General features: G+C 37.7%; 1 long non-coding RNA gene across 2 annotated transcripts; it reads left to right on the top strand.

Annotated features, from left to right (window-relative positions):
* The first annotated feature begins 5,524 nt into the window (after positions 1 to 5,524).
* On the top strand, positions 5,525 to 19,013 carry LOC137845378 (uncharacterized). Of its 2 annotated transcripts, XR_011090198.1 has the most exons (4): positions 5,525 to 5,802; positions 13,535 to 13,692; positions 14,250 to 14,390; positions 17,401 to 19,013. It is a non-coding gene; the product is annotated as an uncharacterized lncRNA (long non-coding RNA). The 2 variants fall into 2 exon arrangements; XR_011090197.1 differs by lacking the exons at positions 13,535 to 13,692; positions 14,250 to 14,390; positions 17,401 to 19,013 and adding exons at positions 10,020 to 10,353; positions 10,451 to 11,717.
* Positions 19,014 to 21,977: the final 2,964 nt, after the last annotated feature.

The raw sequence follows: 21,977 nt of genomic DNA, 5'->3' as shown, positions 1-21,977 counted from the left end.
TATCCCAAACTTTGTTTATTCTGGGGTGCAGATGGTGGGAAAGAATAGCATGCTTAATAGCTGAGGGAATATAATAAGAACAATAATTTCTCGTTTCTATTACATTCATCACCATGGTGTCCAGGCACACTTCTGTGGCATTTGAGAAGTAAATAATCCTCCTTTAGTTTCTCAAGTAGTTGTATTTTCCTTGAACTGATCTGAGTCAGGAATGAAGGGATGTGGGACACCATACAGAAAGATTTAGAGAACAATGATTTCCTACCAATATTCTTGATTAGCTTTTAGGGAGGGCTTTGTACCAGGTTACTGCTGGGAAAGTAAAACCAGTCAAGCCACCGAGAATATCAGACAAGGTGAATTATCAGAGATATTGCAAATTCTTCAACAGAAGAAATCAAAGAAGGCAAAGATTTTTCAAATGAGCTGAAAAGAGGAGGAGGATGTCAAGAGACCTAATAAAGGAAGAGTCACATCAATAATATGAGTGAAAACTGGAAATCAGACTGCAATCAAATGAATGGATAGGGGTTGTTGGGCCATTAGCCCATACTTATAATGCATATCCTTTATTATATGAATTTATGCCATAGTATGGACACATTTTCTTAGAAATACTCTCATTTTTCCCCCCATGATACTTGTGTATGAAGAGAATACTTGTGTATGTCTCTGAAGCCACTATACTTTCAGATCACATCCCACATAAAAATTCCCTCTCTTATAATACCTTCAAAATACTTGCATTGCAATTTAGATTACCTGTATGTTAAGACTATTGCTTATAAACACAGCTCTCTGATTCTGATCTTTTGTTCCCCTCAATTACGTGCTGCATCTAGCCAGAGTCTTTTATCCTCTATTTATTCTGCCAGCTCTTCAGCTCAAGGATAATTTTTTCACCTTGTGTTTTCATACAGTGCCTAACAGGTATTCGTGTGAGGCCACGGTCATCGGGTGGAAATCTGCATGGGGTGGAGGTGGCTGCACCATGTGGAAATCCCAGCTCAGATGGGAAGGATGCAGAGAGCTGGGTAGGACACACACTGAAAGGAGAGGAGGTAATTTTTGTTGTTGTTCATACTGCTGTCATCCCTTCTGGCTGCTGTTAGAGAGGTGATGGTTAGGAAAGCGATCCAAAAGCCACAAAATGGACATAGGCTTCCTTAAGCCAAGTGAACCAATTTATTCCCCAGCTGATTTCCCTTCATGTGAAAAACGAGGCGCTCCCACAATCACGTTGTACTGAAGCCACGGCTCAGGGTACACCGAAGCAGTCATTTTCTCTGCCTTGATCTGGAGCATTCAATTGATCTCCATCTTGTTAAGAACAAAATCGTAATTAAAGAGGAAGGGGAGGGGGCTTAGTGCACAAGGCCATATCCTGCATCCAGATGAGTAATTAGGGTGCCCTAAATACAGTGGTTTCCCTTTATCGCTGCAAGATGATGAACTTTCATCAGGCGTATCCAAACAGAGCACTGCAGAGCTTTAGCATTAAAACTGTCACTACCAACTCAAGGTATTTCTAACAGTCACATCAAAGGCAAAAGTTCCCACAGTGAGATCAGGAGCTGCACAGTCCGCAGCCTGGCTTTGTTACTGCACTGTTGTACAAAAACCCTCTCATTAAAGTTGCATTACAAGAAAGCAACAATAAAAGATTTCATCATCCCTCTCCGAGTCCGACCCTCCCCCAACAGGGGAAAAAAATAAAAATACAACAAAAACAACTAGAATTAAGCACCGAGAGCAACAGATGTTCTCAGAAATGAGTGTGTATTCAGAGATAATGTGTGAACAGCAGGATACAGCAGAATTAACGTCAAGGTGTGAAAAAGAAGGCTCAGGATAGGGGGACTCGCACTAGGTGTAGGTATATATCTGTACACATCTGTATGTGCACGTAGTGCAATGGCTCCATCACTATCACTTGGGAGAAGCCATTCACTTCAGGTAGTCATTCTAGAAATAAGATCACCTCCATTTTGTGCATTTCTGCAGAAAATGCCAGAAATGCAGCCAGAGGCAAGGCAGCGTGCTGACAGCTTGCTTTGTTGGTCCTCCTCACCATTAATGAACTTAGAGAGATGATGCATTTCCCCATTCCCCTTGAATATCAAGACCTAAGTGGATACGTGGCCTTTGCAAACTGACCTAGAGGATCCAAAATTTAGCCCCTGCTGAGCAGATAACAAGACCACAGAAATTTTGTCCTCTGCTGAAAGTGAGAAGAAAAAAAAAAAAAAACCACAAACATATATTTAGTTTAAATTATTTTCATAATGGTGAGCTGAAGGAGACTGCCTTTTTGAACTCTAAAATGAGTCAACAGATTAAAAGATAAAACATTTCTATTTAAATCTTTACCTGAATTATCACCTTGAAATTTTTAGATTTATATATCTTGTTTTTGCCATCAAATGCATAATACTAGAATCAAAGGTAGTAAAACCATTGATCTACACTAAGACAATATTAATATTACCATATAGCTTTTATAATTAATTTGCTGCCAGATGAAAGGGAAACACTAGGTCCTTTTAGTGCTGGTGATTAAAGCAAAAGTAAACCTTTGAAAGCCAGATTTGCATGTACAACATGTTGCGCTGGTTCCAGCAGATGACTTGGAAATTGTTAGTACATTTAGAGTCACATTGCAGAGCTTGGAAAAAAAGTCTTAGTGAATTTTACAGGGAAAATCTGATCTCTGCTAGAATATTGGGAAGTCTAATAGTGTAAAGCTTGCTAGACTGATATTCTATCTTAATTTGGTTGTATATTTTCTTGCAGGTTAGGTTTTTAGCAAACGGTAGTACCCATATTAGCAGATATGTATATATAAGACCTAGGAAAGAAGGGAGAAGCTGATTGATCCTGTAAAGATTTTGTGTATTTTTAGCAGGCAATCTATCCTGGCTTGGTTTTGCAGCTTGTCTGTATATTCACTCAAATAACTGGATAGCCAAGCTGAGACAAGCTTGATAATTTGAGTTATCACAGTTTCCCCCATCACCTGCCGTCTGAGCACTGTCACAGGTGCTTAAACTTAGATCAGGGGATATCAAGTGAGGCGCCTCTGTTTAACTATCGCTTGTGGAGGTGATGAAGCCAAATGCTTTGCTTTATGCCATGTCAGAACAAGCTGTCATTCCTGTTTTCAAGTTATGCTTTTCTAGAAATAGCATAAAGTACTTGAAAACAATTCGATTTCAGGTTGAAAATTGGAAGGAAGATGCCTGCCTCTGTTCTGTACTTTTTCTCTGTGTTCCTCACACATCCTTATGCCGTGTGATAAAAGAATAAGGATGTAAGCTCCAGTAACCTTTCTTATAACAAGTCCTGTGAGGTGCCCACATGTGTATCTGGGATGTCTGTGCACTGTATCTCTTAAAATCGACTTAACAACTGTGTTTTCATGGACTTCAGGGACTATGGATCCAGGCAGTCGTTTCATTGCAGCTTTCTGTCTCCGAGCCTTGCAAAGCTCAGCACAGCATAAAGAAACGATGCCCTTTATGTGCACTGCACACTGGTTGTGAACTGAAGAAACCTCCTGCTATGGGAGCGAATGTGGTTTTCCTTCTGTTCCCCAAATGCTTCATGCTGGATCAAGTATAGTCAGTGATCCTGCAAATGGCATAAAGCTGTCCTAAAAAGTACAGAGCTGGCATAAGCTCCGTATCATGTACTGCGGTATTTGGAAAATCAGCCACAACTGATCCAAATAATAGCAGCATTGGGTTAATCTGACAGAGAATTCATTCAGCGTTAACGACCATGGAGCCATGGTCGGAATGATTTTGTGCGACTTTGTACAAACCATTTAGCTGCGCCACGAAATGATTATAAAGGCTTTCCTGATTCCCAGGTGCAGTTTGAGGCTTAATTAATTAATGCCTGCAAAGCACTTTAAGATTTTAGATGAAAGGTATCACAGAAGAGCAAATAGCATCATAAGTGAAATATTTTGAAGAAAAAACTTTGAGGAGTGATTGAAGTTTACTTGTAGCTGGAGTATTCAGCTTCTGCTAGGTGAGGACAGATGTATTCCCTACAGATGTTTGTGGTTGTATTGATGTGATGCTGTGGTTTGCATGTTTAGAAGCTATCTTGTCTCTCTGCCCTTCTAGAAATAAGTGAGAAGCCTGGTATGGGCTCAAAACGTAATTTGACATAATACTAAAATACACTCACAAAGGAATTTTCCTTCCAGCGCTGAATTTTCGTAGTGATTATAAATTAGTCAAGTTATTTACATCTTTCACTCTCACTTCACTTAATGATAGTCAAATAATAATAATAAAAAAATCCTGCAAACTGTTTTCCCTAGTGTTAGATTTTCTTTGCATAAAGATGCCCTAAAGGCCAGCTCTTTATACTCAGTCTACAGCCCTGATAAACAGAGAAAGGACAGAGGGGAAGAAAATATCTGGTACTTTATCCTGGGCTTTGATTTCCAAAAGGCAAATCATGTATGTTATCTTCATGTAGCCATATCCTGTACACTGACAGTTCTTCTGGTGGTTCTGTAGTTGTTTCAGTAAAGTGATATCCTGGGGCTGGAGACAGGCAGCTTTACCACTTCGAATGTCCCCTATCAAGATTAAAAACCAAACTAGGGTAGCAATTTCCTTATCCTTCCAAGTTGTCAGGACCAAAGTGATTTCTGCTGAATTGCCATGTCCCTTTCATCCTTGTGTAGTTTATCTAATCTATTTGTTTACAAGAAAGCAACAGTTCTTAGAGGTGAGTGTACAAAACTGAGAAAAACAACAATACACTTTAAAATGGGTCTGTAAGTACTAATTATTAAGCTTTATTCGAACCCAGTGTGAATTTCTGAGCCACTATGAAATACTAAGTTTCAAACTGACTTAGTTTTCCATCATTAACAATTCCAACACCATTTTCAAGTGACTTAGAACCAATAGCAAGAGCTGCTTCTTGTTAGAAATCCTTTGATTGCCCCTGTGTCCAAGCCTGGGTGTCATTTTATTCCCTTCCATGGATCTGAAAGTGTCTTGCCACACAATTGCTATTCATTCTGCAACAGGATAAAAAGTGCCTTGAGTACCTCTGTTCCTTATGAGCAAAGAGCGTGTTATGATCTACTTGGATGAAAAACATTATAAAATGTAATGTTACCATTACTACATTCCATATAAATACACTTCTAAGCCTGGTTATAAATCTTCCATTCCTCTGGCTGTAGCTAACATTTAAGAGACATATTTGTAGTGTTTTCCATTCAGGTTTCCTTTAACAGCACCAAGGGGTTTCATAAGATTAAGTGGAAAATAATTATAACATCACCAATATTTTAAAAATCTTGTTACACTTTTTCTTTTCTTTGGGTAAGTGATTTACGGAACAATAATTAAATGTCAGGAAATGAATCACAGATGAGATACCGACATTTGATAGTGTTTTGTAAACAGACTAAATGAGTCCAGAGAGAGGTAGAAACTATTGATGTTTCCATAAAAAAATCTCCACAGAGCCTCTGAAAGGAGAATATGTTATTGAATGTAAATACAGGAACCTGATCAAGGAGGACTGTAATCTATTAGGGAAAGGAAGTGCTTTTGATTCCTGCTAATTTAAACGTGAAGCTCGGGAGACCAATTCCCACCAGCTGTCATCACTTATAAAATGAGAGAGTTACCCCTTTTTTCTCCTTGTTTTTGCTCCCTACAAATTTTAAGAATTGAGCAGTTGAGAGGTTTGAAGACTTCCACTCCTCCACAGTGATCTACGTGAAAACCAACATGTCCCAGTCCAGTGTCAACAGGATGACAGGTGGGAGGGGAAGCTGGGAAGGTTTAAGAATTGCTGATGATTTTTTAGAAGTATATTACGCCCATGTACATTGTAAGTACTTAAATGTCAGTGTGTTGTTAGCTTTCCTTTTTTAAAAAATATTATCAGGAAGATGGAACTAAATGGCTTCTTAGGGTCCTGGCGTCCCGCCTGTAAAGTTGAAATGGAAGTGAAAAGAAAGGCAAATGGTAGAAAGACAATCAGAAGCACTAACATTTAACTATAGTAATTCAGTAGCTGGCTGAGGCTAGAGTTAGGTAAAGGGTGAGTAATGATACCTTGATCACAATAAAGGGGGAAAATATGCTTTGCCATATGAAAAAAAAGACCGAAAAATCTACATAAAGCTGTAATACAGAGAAACACACACATAAACATGGTAAAGTAATAAAGAGAAAAAAATAGGAGGAGGGAAACAAGAAACATAGTAAAATTGCTATAAGTAGGTCAATGTTGAAAAACAGTTAAGTAAAATGACACGTTAAAATATATAATATAATCAAATCTTGAAAATACAACATAAATGATGTAATGGAGAGAATACTGTTGAAGTAAATAAAACCATGAGGACAATAAATATAAAATAATAGAAATAGTAAAGGAAGTACAATGACAGATTTAATAAAATAATAAAAAGGGATAAATCTCATTGCCTGAATTATTGTTTTACTGTAAATTAGTTTAGCAAGTAGGTTTTGTCATGATGTATTTTTTCTATTCCTGCATCTGTACTATAGACTCTGCAGTGAAAGGCAATGTTTAATCAGTAAGCAAACAGGTGCTATTAAAAACATTCCCTGAGAAAAATAAAATAGAAAAATGTGAGTTAAGTCACTGTTTTAGCAAATAGCTTCAAAGGCATTAAGGCAAAACTGTGAGGAGTGTTTATTGAGTGTATTGGCACAGTTGTAGAAAGATGAGGCTTAATTAAATGTAAGAGCAAACTGCAAAGCCTTCCCTGGATCAAGCCATGGAAGCTAAGAGGATCGTGCACCCCCAGAAACCTCTGGCATAGCCACAGAGTTCTCCTGAATTCACAGGTCTAGGCACACGACCCAAACAAAGTATATAATTGAAGCATGTTAAGTCATTTATCCTGTGCGCTTTAGCTAATGTGAAAAAAAGAAGATCCTTTTCTTTCCACAGTTGTCTTTCTGTCTGTTTAGGTGTACGCCCTCAGCTAGGATGTTTAGATGGTGCTGTTAAATAAGTAAATTAGTATCTTAAGCTACTTTTGATCCAAGGAATGCTATTTTTAAAGTTTATAAAATGCTTAAATTAATAAGGCTTACACAGAGCTGTGATGAAAGTGACTTGGTCACACATCTTAAGCCCACTGAAATGGGGAGCAACGTTCTCTGCCTCCAGAATATTTCAAACACAGCGATGAATTGTGGCAGGTGCCTACATCCTTGCGCTTTTTCAATCACAAACCAAGTTGAATGTGGCACTAGGTACCAGGAGATATATAAAATCAAGTATATTGCTGATAGGGATTTCTTTGTTTTCACACCACTATTTCTCCAGAATGAAATATGCAGTTGTGATAAAAACATTTTAAAAAAAGAAAAAAAAAAAAAAAAGGCAAAAGCTCCTTATGTGAGAGATTAGACGTTAAAGTTGCTTTGTTTCTAATTTCCTTCTCTTCTATTTCAATACATCAAGTAAATGCAGCTGATTTTCATTCTGTCTAAACCTTAGATTTTTTTTGCATTAAACAGCAGAAATGTGGGTTTATGTCAAACAGTCCTTTAGTCAAGCACGAGGAACTAGGTCAGAGAGTTTCTTAAGAGGAATTTTACTCATGTAGAACATAAACATGCTTGCAGCTTCTTCTCCGTACCTTCCCAATTGACTCTAACTACAGAAAAGTTCATTTACTGTAATCAATATCACTTTACCTCATGCCTCAATGAAAAAATACCTTCTGTAGTCAATAGCAATTAAAGAGACAGACAGGGACAGAAATATTGATGGAGATGAAACCGAAGATTTATACCTGCTTACTATCTTTCCTGAATATGTAATAGAACAACTGCTAATTGTAAAATATTGTGTTAGTAAATGTTCATTGAGAAACTGCCTGGAGAGAGAATAACACTTCCAGTGGTGCTGGAGACAAAATCTGGTTTGGGGCTGTGGTTTGCTCACTTACACAGGGTGTGTGTAGAGGAACTTCAGGAGTATCAGTAGGACCATGTTAGGTACACCCAGATGGAGATGGCAACAGACTGCGTGTGTACGCCAAGCTGCAGGCATCGTGGAACTGCCCTTACTTCTGATCCTGTAAAAATAATAATCTGGGGGATCAACTGTCTTTTTTTTTTTTTTTTTTTTTTTAATCAGTGTGTTATCAGTGAGTGACTTGAATAATTTATGTAGAGCTGGTGTGGTTAATTGGCACCTGTGTTCTTTAAATAGAAACACTGTGTGTCTCTCAGGCATTTTCATCTGGTTTACAGGGAAATCGTCTGGCAGCATTCTCTGGCCTGTTCTGTCGAGGTCAGGCTGGCTGGATCATAATGGCTGTTACGGCCTTTCCAAATCTATGAACTGTGTCTTATCTCCAGTCTCCCCAGATACAAGAGGAAGGCCTTGTAACCTCTTTAGCTTATACACTCTGAGACCACTCCATGTGTGAATCAAAGCATAGGAAATAAGGATGATCAGGCAATTTACTTCTAAAGCACACTCCTCATCTGAACTAAGATGCTAACCCAAAAGCCAGTAGCATTCCAGACCTGTGAAGGGAGAACTAAAAATATAAAATCAAGAGCAATGAATATACTGTGTGATTTGGGTCATAAAGTACACGCTGAGGGAAATTCACCTTCCTGCAAAGGTCCTGGAAGAAATCCCATGGCAGCTGTACATTGATGGGCTCGAGGCTGTGTGTGCTGGCTAAAATCCTGAAACTCCTAGGCAGTTTGAAAACCTGACCATAAGGGTTTAAAGATTCTTTAGGAAAGTATGTTACTGTAATGAGTTAATTTAACCTGTACCATGCTCCTTTCACAAAGCAGCTCCTTGCCATTTTTAGAGCATTCATTTGTATTACAGTAGCGTGTGGCATTTATCATAGCAAAGCATTTCCTTGGGCTTCCATCAAACAACTAGAAAAATGTCCTAACAACATATTAACATTGCCTCTCATTCTATTTATGTTTTGTGAGATGCTATGCAATATAACAAAGGCTGGCAAGACCTGTAAATACAGTAAAGAAAGTGGTTTAAAAAAAAACAAACAGCTTGCAATTGCTTTGTGGGCTCTCAGTTACTTCATGTTAACGTGGACCTGCTATTAACTGGCTACTCAAACCAGTTAATTTATTACAACTGGAATCTAGTTTCAGTCTACTTGATTTAAAAAAAAAAAAAAGTGAGGATCTGCTTGTTTAATGGTGCATAAATCCTTCCCCCTAACTTGATATTAGACAATAAATTCGACATGAAAATTTTATTTAAGTGCTTTAAAAAGCAGAACTTGGTGTCACGTATTTATTATACTCTCTCTAGCTGCTTTTATTAGAATTACCAGTTTGTGATCTAGTGACTCTAATGACAGGATCATCAGGACATTCTCCTCACCACCCTTTTTGTATTAGAGCTGAAGTAAAGAGATAATAATGCAAGATTCAGTCAAGCGTTTTCTGCATTTCAAGCTGTCATTTAAAATGTACAAACATTCCCGAGAAAGGGAGATTCTTTTCTTCTTCCATCCTTTTATTCCTTTGTGGTAACTTTCCCTAACGGTACCTTTGACAGCTAAACATGGTTTCTGACTTCTAATCAAAACTGCATGAGCTCAGTCAGTTCTTCCTCCATCTCCCCTTCCTTTGCCAATGCCTGCCCTGTAAAAGTCATGTTTAATGCCCCCACTGAAAGACTCTAGTTATCACATAATTATTTCTGCAGTCTCTCTGTTAAACCTTTGTCACTCCAGCAACGTATTTAAATGAGGTGGGGGAAGACTGTAATTGAAATGTATAGGAAATCTATAACTTGCAAATGGGAACACAAAAGGAAAGGAGTGTAACTGGTGCAGAATGGAAGCACCACCTTGTGAGCTTCTGATGACCTTTTAGAGGAAACAGCAATGATGATTATGTGCTGCATGGCTGCAAAGCTTCTCAACAGAAATGTGTGAGTGTGGATCTCAGAAATAAGGGTGTTTTTTTTTTTTTTTTTTTTTAAAGATCTGCAGGCTATACCTAAATATCCTGATTATCCATTTGAAAAAACAACAACAACAAAGAGCCACGTCAGCCAAACAGTAGCATAGCATCAGAATTCCTGTGTGATGGTTTTTCCCAGTGTAAATCCACTGTTTTTCTGCCTTAAAGATGCATTTCAATATCCATCAGTTCTCTGAAGTCAAGAATGGAGGAGTTTAGAAGCTGGATTTTTGATTCACTCCCATCCATAGCAACTAACAAGCTTGACAATATGCAGTAATTTCTTCTTAAAACTTCACATTCAATATTCTTCACTTAAAGCCCTCTTCTGTTTGTCTAGTGCAAGCTGAGACAGGTAAAGCAAATTAATTAAATCTTCTTTCATTGACAGTATGATGAAATCTTAATGCTATTGTTTGAATGCTGATGCATCCTCTTATCTCTTTGTTCAGAATCTGATGCAGTGAAATGTCCTGGTTATTTGATGGCAGGAATGAGGAAGGTGCTCTCTGCAAAGGAGAACAGTGGGTACTTTGTCAGCTACCACCACTCAAGTGAAATCCAGGTCATGTCGATTTCAGACCTTTTTATTAGTCACTGCATTCTGTATTTCATGCATGCATTATTTCCACTGTGTCTTTTACACTTACTGTGGTATGTCAAAAAGCAGCAGACAGATTTGTGTGTGTAGAACAATGCAAAAGCATTATGGTGAAATAACAGTGAAATAGTACTAACATTATAATATTACTTCAATACATTCTGAGAAGTAATGCCAATAAAAGAGCCTTTGGATCAGTATAACATCAATGCTAGGGAGTGTATTAATCTCACAGTAACTATTAAGAAACAGAGCGATGCTGAAACTATACAAAGGAACTGTTACTGAAAGAATGAGGTACCAGCTGTTCTGAAACCTGTGGAAAGTATTTTGAACCAAATAACTATCAAAGACCCCTTCCAAGCAACCTTCCCTACTGAACATGTGCAAATAAAGCAGAGGTCCAGCACTTTCCCTGGCCTTACTTTTCATACTACACGCAGGCTGCTTTAGGATAATACCTGTATATTTTACACTCAGCTTCAGAATGCTGTTAGCTGTCAGACAGACTTTTTTTTTTTCAAATGTTTTATTCATGTGTCACTTGACTGTTCATTTGCTAAGGGTTTACAAATGCTTCATCAATTATTAACAGTCCTGATACCTACTTGTTATTTTGTTGTTGTTGCTTTTTTTTTTCTTTTAAGGAGATGTTGGGGGAAAGAGAACACTACAAAATTAAGAAAACAGAATAAAATAGGAATTAAATAATTGACATCTACTTACTGCACATATCCAAGTTAGTTTTTAAAGGAAAACAGTTATACAAGAGAAAATTGAATTTTTTTTCTTGTGTTTCCAGTTGTTTCCAAGAAGCACAGAACACCTATGTTCTCTCCGGGTGCATGCAGTATGCTAAAGAGATCACTTTGTACGCTCTCAAGAAAGAGAATACGCAGAAGATTGTTTGAAAACAATCCAAGGAATGAAGATCACATCACCTTAGTAAAAAAGTGAAGGGAAGATGTGCTCTTGCATCTGAAGAGATATGTATCTTAGTGCCTAAAAAAGGACAAGGTATCTAATGTGATGTCTGTCTTTTAAACCCTCGTGTCTCTAAGAAACTTCTGTTGCTTTTCCTTTGGTACAGCTCTATGAATAAATATAGTGGCAAAATAGAGGCTTAAGGACATTCTGATATATTTACCAAAGTCTTCCTCATCTGCCTGCTTAATCTCTGCAAAGGAGTGGTACAACTTTTCCCTCTCCCATCACAGTGCTAGTTCCACCATGTTGGAGAAACACAAATCTTTTGGTTTTGTTTTCTGAAGTCAACAAATAATGACATGTAGAGTTTTCATGAGCTATTTGTAAACACATTTATAAACTATTTAATAGCTGCTACTTCCAAAAGGAAAATAGGAGAGTTTCTTGCTTCTCCAAAAGAATAAACTGAAAACAAAATGCTGCAGAGCTGAGTAAGAACTTGGACTTCTGGAATAGCAGCCTTTCCACAAATGCCTTCAAAGTTGGTCTGTTCTCTTGTCCCTTTGAAAAATTGTTTGGAAAATCTGCAGTTCTCAATGCTGAAAGCCCTGTTTTGCTGAGCAAATCAATACATGGGATTTCTTTCTACAAAGCCCTTTGAAGCTCGAGCAATTGTCTTGATGGGCTCTGACTCACTCCCAGGAAGAGCACAATCAATTATCTAATCTCATGAAAACAAAGTACGGGCCCAAGCAGTGCCATCGCTGGTGCTGGGCAGCGCATTGATGTCTCGTGCAAGGTAGGGCAAGAACATACAGCAGTGATTATAAAAATGGCAGCCTGTTTTTAAAAGCTGACAGTGGCCTTTCAAAGGGAGCAGAAAATTAAACGTGCGGGTGGTTATGCAGACCACAATATGCGTTGCACATGATGTTGTCGCTGTTAGGGACTGGAGAGGGGGCTGGAGGCTATTCAAGGCTAGGCCGAATGCGGCTCTGTGGGGGCTTGAAACTAGATGATCTCAAAATTCCTTTTCAACCCAGGCCATTCCATGCTGCTGTTATTCTATGATTCTGTGCAACATAGGCCCCAGATTCCACTGTTTTGTATTTTTTCCCCTCAGAGTTGGGTGCTCCAGGCTCCACCTGGGCTCTGCTGACTGAGGAGGCCTCAGCCAGCAGCAGGCCCGAAGCTCACCAGCCAGGCCTCAGGAGCTCCACACGGCAACGGATCTCTCTTTGGGGGTAAAAGAGTGAAGATGGGATGATTTGCTCAGTGCTGACAGCATTCTTACTAACAAAACGTGATAATTTTGGTTTGGATGTGACTCTCCAGACTTCATCCATCCCTCAGGCTAAGGTGAGGGCTTCCCCTCAGGCAGCTTGCTCCCAGTGCTCCTTGGTCCCTTTAGAATTTTCTTACTTAAATCCCCAGACAGGTTGGAATCCGTCTTTACTGAGTCATATGCTCATTTACTTTCTGATCTATTCTCTGTATGTTATCAAATAAAAGGTTAATTTCATTTTGCATGAGGCAAAAATGCCAACGCCCACCTCTTTTTATTTTAAGCTGTTTTGTAGTTAAATAGAGCTGTGTTTGTTATTTCACGCCACAAAATGAAATAGACTGATGTGTTTTTTGTTGGTTTTGTAATCTCCCAGATGTATAGCAAATACTCTCAACAAATAGCAAGGAGTACTTGTTAATGGAAGAGTTAATTACAGGACACACTTGGACTGGCTCACAGACTTTGGCTACCTTTTTTTAGAGGAGCCAGAGGAGCTGATGTGCCCGAGCATGCTTTGGGCTGGGGAGCGAGGAGAGCATCTGGATGTGCCACCAGCATGCTGGTAGCATGCTTTGTTGGTCTTCCTCACCATTAATAATGGACTTAGAGAAATGAGTTGTTATGCTAATTATCAAGTATAAAATGGGATGCTCTTGGATGGCTGGGGTTCTGCCTTCCTGGCCAGGCCTGTGAATTTCCTTCCTTTCTTTCCCTGCCTAGGGATTTTGCTGCCCATTGACTTTGGTGGATTCCCTGAATCACCTTCCCACTTTTCCTGAGTACTTGGATCCAAGGAGCAGGCTGACCACGAGGAGCACTCATGCCAAGGCAGATGCATGGTGCTGCTGATCGTGCCAGGAGCTGTTTGTTAATTGATGGTATGTAAGGGCGGGGGGGATCTCTGAGAAACAGGCCTTGATGCATTGCCCCATGCCCCTTGAATATTAAGACCTAAGTGAACACATGGCCTTTACAAACTGACCTAGCTGATCCAAATCTAGCCCCTGTTGGGCAGATATCTAGACCACAGAAGCTATCAACTAAGCTAAGCTGACATTCATTAGGTTTCTTGTCAGCAGTTTCTGAAATGATGCCATCTCCAGGGTGGAACATAGCAGCTAATTAATAGTATTTAATTTACAGTGTCATTGTGATACCCCCACTAATACATAATTGTAACAACATTATTAACAAAAATATTAATCCTCTTTGTCACCCAGAATGTTTCTCAAATCATTCTGTAGCTGATCAGATTTGTCAGTCTGGCACAAAAGAAACCAACATTATATTTGTTATTCTTAGATGCAGCTGAGCTTATTGTTTGTTTGTTTTTAAATGATTGCCTTCAACTTTTAAAATCCAGATTTTTCATTTTAACCTAAATTGTGTTTTATGATACAAATATATTCTTTTCAACTAACTCTTATGCTTACAGGCAACCAATTATTATACCAGGGGAGCCCGGAGTTAATATTTTTGGTTTCAAAGCTTCACTTTATTTGAGACTCTATAAATACATTCTCATGAAGTATTTATACACCCTAACCCAGCTCAGAGGAAGAAACAGAAGTAATGGGTAAGTAATGGAGATACTATTTGTGCTTTTACGTTTTAAAAACAGACTGTGTTTTTAAACCTGCTTGAATTTTTAAATGAGAAGTAAAGCTCAGTTTTTGTATTAAAATGAGACTCATTCAGTGTGGGGGAGATGTTGCATTTGTGAACTCTTTTTTTTTTTTTCACAGTGATTTTGTTGATTTGAAATGGTTTTGTAGATGGTTTTGTAGATTTGAAATAATTTGTACTAGGTTTATACCTGCAGCTAGCTCTATATGAGAGACAAGCTGTCTTATATCCCTCTCCTATATAGGTGCATACTTCTTATAGATGTCTGTATTTGTATTCATAAACACACACCTATATAGCAGGTTAGTCACTTGCTAATTTCCCTAGCTATGTCACTAAATATATCGTGTACTTTACTAATTCCTCATCTCCTCACTGTGATGATGGCACCTGGCCTCTGCTGTTTCAGTGATGTGTATTCATTCAGTGTCTGAAATCTTTCTACAGGTGATTTTGTATAGATTTTGTGTAGTCCCAATATGAATCAAAACTCTTTGCTGTTTTCTAATCTAATAACTAATCTAATATGTACATAATTTACTGGCATATATGTAGTGTTTATCATGGTGGGAACAGATATGAAATGTTTTGATAGCTTCATCACACTCATTTGAGTTGGAATTTGTCTTCCTCATTGTGCAGTGGCGTTTGTTCCATTAGCTGCTATCCTGGTCTTGCACCAAGAAGTTTTTTGTATCAGAAGATGCTATCAACTGTGCTCTCTGTCTTTGGACTGAATTTGCAAATTGCCAAACACCTTCAGCTGTTATTTGCAGCAACGAGAACTAAGTTCACAGCCCGTTTCTGGTATAGGACTTGAAGTAAACCTAATTCATCAGTGTAACTAACTGCAACTCTAAGACAGATAATTGTGTCTTCCTGAGATAATATAATTCACATATGTATTTATAACTCTGAGTGAACTTAAAAACCTTATTTAATTAGAATTTAGCCTTTTTTTTTTGATTTTTTATTTTCTCTGTATATTTCTGCTACTCCCACTGTTTCTAATTTTTATTTTAGGGCTTCTTTCTCCATACAGGGTTTGTTTTTGGTGACCCTTCAGTGCCTTCTAAAGACATTTCCTACATGCATTGAATATGATTTGATTTATCCCTTCTCTTACCCATTTTATAAATGTTTCTGAAACACACGGGTGTAACAATAAGCTATGATTCAGCACATTTCCATCACATAGAAATCAAATTTCAGTGGCTCTGATTACTCCTTATTGTACTGAGATCAATAGATGGGAGAACCCTTAACCTAGCAGCATGCCAGAGTGCCCGACATGTATTCATAAGAAGAGTCTATAAATTCAATAGAAATACTAGGTTGAAGGGGGCATTCATGCTTTGAATAGCAAGGTTTGTGAGTTGATTTTTTTTTTTAAGCTTTTCTACCTTGCTTTACACAAATTGGATTTCTAAAAAGGCTTTGAGTCCTTCAGAGTTTGTACTTTGTAGCTGGGTAAAAAAAGAGATATAGATTGTTATACAATATCTACCAAAATAACAGTTCTCTAGTGACTGAATGACACTTCATTTATATTCCCCAATTACTACATTAATTCTAAATTTCACTTGTTAAAACTACTTTCCCATTTTGAGGTTCTATATTGTACAACATAATACACTACAATGCATTGTGTTTCATTAAAAAAATAATTTCTAAACTAGATTGATATATACTCAAGTCAGAAGAGGCCCCACATTCCTTTTTAAACTCAGTGATAGGAATCTGGAATAGTCTATTGTTTCCACTGGAACTAATGTAGATTTTAGTGGTACAAAGAAGAGCAGGACTTGACCCTCACTGCCAAGATGGATGGGAAAAATATTATGTCACTATTTGCAGTACTACATACCACTCTAATAAATTAAATGTCGTGCCTTACATTAAATTCATTTTTATATAGAGTTTACCAGTCAATAACTGAAGTAAAGGATGCAATTTTGTCATAAAACTGAAGAAGTCTGTGATTTTCCATGTTAGCATTTCATTTAGGATAAGCTATTGGCTTTGTACAGACAAATAAGATTCAAGTCAGTTTAGTTTCTTTGAAATATTTCTTATCTTTTCTGTACTATTGTTATTTTTATGCTTCAAATGATGTTAATTAATATATTTCAGAAACTTGAAGGTGGCAATATTGGTGTTTTATGCAGAAATATACATCCTATATCCTTGCTCTTAAGAGCCTGCATTCTTACTGGATGAAATCTGTATTTGCTAGGGGCTCAAACACCATTCTTTTGTACCAGTTAAAGCTCGTCTTTGCTTTACTTCCTCTCTGCAACAGAAATGCATGTCATTTATACAGCCTGAGAAATTAGTGTTCCACCTTCCTTTTCAGGAGAAATTCTGTCTACAAGACATGTCCAAAAGAATCATAGAATGGCTTGGGCTGGAAGGTTCTTTCAGATTTTGCTGCTGCAATCCTTTGACCCTTCTGCTTCTGTGAAGAAAAAAAAAAATAAATCAAATCTGTTTTTATTTATTCAAAAATGGCCTCTTAAGAGCTGATGAAATTGTGTTAGTAAGATGTATACTTTGATGAATTTGCACATATGTATGGGATTTGTGAGGAAGGAACAAGGATACTTTCTTTTGGCAGGCATTATATCTTTCTCTTTCATGGAGTATAATGTGTTTTTTTTCAAAGACATGAAATCAAAAGCCTCCTGCCAAAGGCAGCTTTGTGTGGTAGCTGGTTTAATTTTTCTTGAAAATTTTGCCATGGGCTATTTTGAAAAGTACGTTGCTGTTGAGGGTGCAGAGCAACGCATTTGTTTCACATGAATGGTGGCAAATTCCAAGACTGACTTATGCGCTTCTCTATGGTTTTCTAGCATTGGTTTCTGAGAGAGCCAGACATTGTTATGTGCACATTGAGACGACATTGCTGACTCCAGCTATTAAAGATTTATTTGGCTTGAGAACATGTTTTGGTTTTGCAGATGATTTCAAATGGCAACGAGGCTGAATGCTGGCACAACAGATAGTACCGTGTGATCCTGATGAGCTACCTGATAGACAAGACAAAGTAAAAACAACCTTGATTTCTGCATGCGTGTTATTGCAGGCCTTCTGAGCAAGCAGTGGCTGAACTAAAACTGCATTTCACAGGTAATTCTTATCAGTTTATTTACCGTAACTTAAGTCTTGTGATGTTCACATTTTTTGAAATGAAAGTCAACGTGAAGTTTGTCTGATCACCCTGAAGTCATTTTATGTATTGAAATATCTAGTTCAGGGTTCATTCAACTCCATGCATGCATCAGTGCTCGACTTAACCAGGAAGATAAAGCACTTGCACTGTTTTTCAAGGCTGGATGTTAGAGCTTCTGGGTACTTCATTCCTTGGGTGAGGGCAAAAAGACAATGGTAGATTTGAGCTTCACCATAGACAATCCATCAGTGTACAGTTCTGTTGGATGTTATGCCTCTGAGCAGATACAAACACAGACCTCTGGCTACATGATTTTCTGCAAGAGTTTGCAGTTCTGGTAATCAAAATCATTTCCTATTTATATAGGAAATATATAAAGTGTAGCACCCAGTTCACTATAATGAAGAGTTGAGTCTTCTCTATCTGTTAGAAACTCAGACCTTGAGAATGAGCAAATGTTTTGGACCATGTCTGCAGCCCGGTAAGCAATTATTTAATCACAGCAGTATAGCTGAGCATTGCAGTCTTCTGTGCTCCTAATGTGCAAAGTGTAATACTTAGTAAGGAGACAATAACTAGATAAACATATAAATGATACAGCATAATGCCTTTCCGTCCTGAATCATCACAAGGCTCAATATTCTATAGATCATGTAATAATTTCATTCAGGAGCATAATAAAAGTCAAATTGGTTTCTGAGAGACAGTTATATATGGTAATCTGTTTTACTGCCCTCTCCTACTGACCATATTTGCATTGTAATATTAGTTTTGCTGGTGGGATTCTGCTATTGGTGCTCTTGTGGACGTAGATATGTATATATAGTTTATATTTACTGAACCATTATGAAAACTGAGTTGTAAAGTTCTAAGATAAAAGGATTTGTAATTATTTAAAGTATGGTGCACTGGTAATGGCTATAAATTCAGATGTAGCACACTTTTCTCCTCATTAAAGAAGATTTCAATGGTTATATTTTCAAAATATCCTCAAAAGATTTTAACTTTCTGGACCTCATTAAGTCAATACCACATTCCTAATAGCAAAAAAGAGGCAGGTTTTATTGTAAAGATGCAGAAGTGGGCCTCTAGGGCAACAGTTTCCTGTAGTCTTGGGCATATGACTCTGACTCGTCACAAACATACCTTTGAAATAGGGTCAGTAAAATGTCCTTTTGTCTCGCTTGTTCTGGTTGTAAATTATTTGGGGGCAGAATCTATGTTCTAAAATATTAAATGCACAAAACCCATTCTAATGATTTATGCTGGAGTCATTAAGTACTACTGAAATAGTATTGTTTAGCTTAAAAAGCAATAATTAAACCGTTTTATAAACCAAAGTTTGATTTGCAAATATAAGTCTATTTTGATAAACATTTCATTAAGTCCTTACAATTTTCTTTCTGAGGTGGTATGCTCACCATTTTACAGATAGAGAACTGAAATGCAAAAACAATGTAGGAAAATTGTTGCAGATATAAAATATATCAGAACAGTTCCTAAAAATTTCATGTCAAACAGGGGGTGACTAGATCTTTTCCACAGTGTTTATTATTTTGATACTCAGTATATTGGGGGGGCTGAGCAGGCTAGACTCAACAGAAGTCTGGAGCCTGAAGGACTGAGTCACATCTTCCACAGGCATTCTTAAAATGATGCTCATCACTGATGTAGCCCATGCTGGTAGTACCAAATTATTGAACAGAGATTGGAAATCACGATGAACTTGGTGGGATATTGCTTTGCAGGTTTATGACCAGGGTAAGCATCCTTTGTGGAACAATAAAAACAGGAAATACATTTAAGCAGTGAATTAAACTATCCAGAAATAAGGGGAGTACCTACTGATTTCCTGTTTTCAGCTGTGACTCAGTCTACATCTTTGTACATCTCTGCTAAGTTTTACACTAAGTTCCATATATGCATATGTAGAAAAATAACCTGTCAGTCATTGTATTCAGTGCTTGATTATTCAAGAATTTTTAGTAAGAGCTGCTCTTCTGCTTTTCACAGTTGCTGATGCTGCCTTGCTAATCTGAATGTATTCAATACAATTAGAAAAACACTTTAGGAACTTGAATGGTCCCAGTCTGATTGCTTTATCACTGATATAGCTGATTGACCTATTTCCATGCAGCTTAAAACACCAGCTAGCAACCTTTTCTCCTGGATCAAGTTGACGTGCACTTTACAAATGATCATTGTCTTCTCATTGCTGGGTTATGGATTCAGCAGGTCAGCTTTTTTCCATATTTAGCACTTCTCATTAAACACAATAGTACATCTCTTTCACAGACGTTGCAAAACACTTCATGGAGAATATTTTAATCAGAACAGAATTCCTGTTCTACTCACAAATTGTCCAGAAAAAAAATAAATTAAATACCTGAAATTATTAAGCATACTTCTGGTCACAAGAAAAAAGAGATTGATATTTTTCTTTGGATTCTCTTATACAGATATCTTAGGAATTCTAGTGCAAAGTACTTTAGTACTTTAGTATTTTATTCTTTTTTTTTTTTTTTTTTTTTTTTTTTTTTTTTTTTTTTTTAATAGAGACATGCCCTTTTTGGCATGCTTTTTTGTTAATGTGTGGTCTAAAAAATTCAGAGTTCTGAGTGGACCTTATTTTGATAGTGCTTTGGCAAACCTGGAATCCTTTGCTGTCCTCATTTTATCTAAAGCAGAATAACACAAAAGTTAAAGAAGACTTTCACAAGGTCACAAGAGAAATTAGCTTTTCTGCATCAAGACTTATCGGTCTTACAGGACTATACTTCTTCCTTGAAGTAGTTTCTTGTCAAATAGAAGAACCTCAGGAATGTTTTTAGGTATACACCTTTAAATTAAAGAGTTGTTGAAGACAGTAGAAACAAGGGATATTAAGAAAACAGTTGGTTTCATCTACTGTAAATGTGCCTGTGGGTTGGTATAGGCACCAATGTGCTTTTTTTATTGTTATTATTCTTTCTTGTCTGCCTGCTTTCTTTTTCTCCATTGCTACAGCATGTCTTCATTGGCTAAATCAATCTTTCCTGTCCTTCTGTTTTTTATTAAAACCATTGTTGCCTTTTGTTGTATGTCCAGAATTGATCCCTTGCGATGAGGAAAGGTTGGGTGGAGGGAGGGCCATAAATAGAGTAAATCACAGCCAAAAGAGCGTGATATTTAACAGCTTGGGTTTGCAGCAGTAAAGGGCAAATTCGCAGGTGTCACATAGAGTGCTTTCATCGCCCAGAGGGGCAATTCCAACAAGGACTGCCTGCTGCAAAGTACAATGGTGTGAGGTGATTCGGGGGTCACCTGCACACAGTTCTCTTGATGGATTGCAGAAACTTTCTCTTGTACTGATCTTAGCTACATCCTTGCTGCCTGGGGTTTTCTGACAGGCCTTTTCTTCTGTCAGTAATGGACTCTTGCCTCCTGTTCAGTATCTTTTTCAAGGTAGTTACAGAAAATCCCCTGTGATCTATTGCACAGAGCTGGCAATCCAAAGAATTGTGCCCATGGTGTACTACTTTATTCTTTGCTCTCTCCAAAGCAGTTGACCCTTTTGCAACATTGGCAGTTGGATTAATGTACGCAATATGCACTTTGCAGATAATGCTATTGACTACATCTTCATGTACCGAGGGCAGGGAATCCAGGAGGGTAAATGGGATTTCTGGTGACTGGGAGGAATGTGATTAACTGCCTGATCTAATGCCCACTAAAGTGAGCAGAATGATTCCAGCTAATTCCATTGGACATTGAAACAAAGCATTTTTGGACTGGAACTCAAACCTCAAACAGTAAATTTCAGTAACAGCAAAACTGAAGGGAAGAAAGGGGTAAACTTCACCTAGTAGTTGTATCAGAGTAAAGCTGAAATACTGCATGAGGTCTTTCTAACAGCAGTCATTGATAAGAATTGGACCACTGAATCTTTGCCAAGGCACCAGAAACTAACAAAAAAAAAAAATTAAATAGTTTTAACATTAGAAAGCTTTTGTCCTTTAGTAACTGTACAAGTAGTGCCCACACACGTGCACGATTTGGAAAACTTACAGGCAAAATGTTGGAACTGGAGTTCTTCCAAATTTAGATAATGTACATCAGAATTTAACCTCTTGGCTTAACAAAATGGGTAATAAATGGCATTTGTTTTTGTCCCAGCAATTTCAAGGAATTCCACATCCACTGATACATGGCAGTAAGCACTTCTTTTTCCTGAAGTAAGAGAAATAATAGAGGCATAAAGAGGCACAGTACAACTGCTCTTCAGATATTTCATTTCTGGAAAACTGGTGCAGCTCAGAACTCTACACCAATTAAAAATAAGTGAATTACAAAGAAAAATCAGCTGCGAGAACATGGACTAATTGG

This window comes from Anas acuta, chromosome 27 (genome assembly GCF_963932015.1).
Source record: "Anas acuta chromosome 27, bAnaAcu1.1, whole genome shotgun sequence".
Lineage (NCBI taxonomy): Eukaryota > Metazoa > Chordata > Aves > Anseriformes > Anatidae > Anas > Anas acuta.
This window is presented reverse-complemented; position numbering and strand designations above follow the sequence as displayed.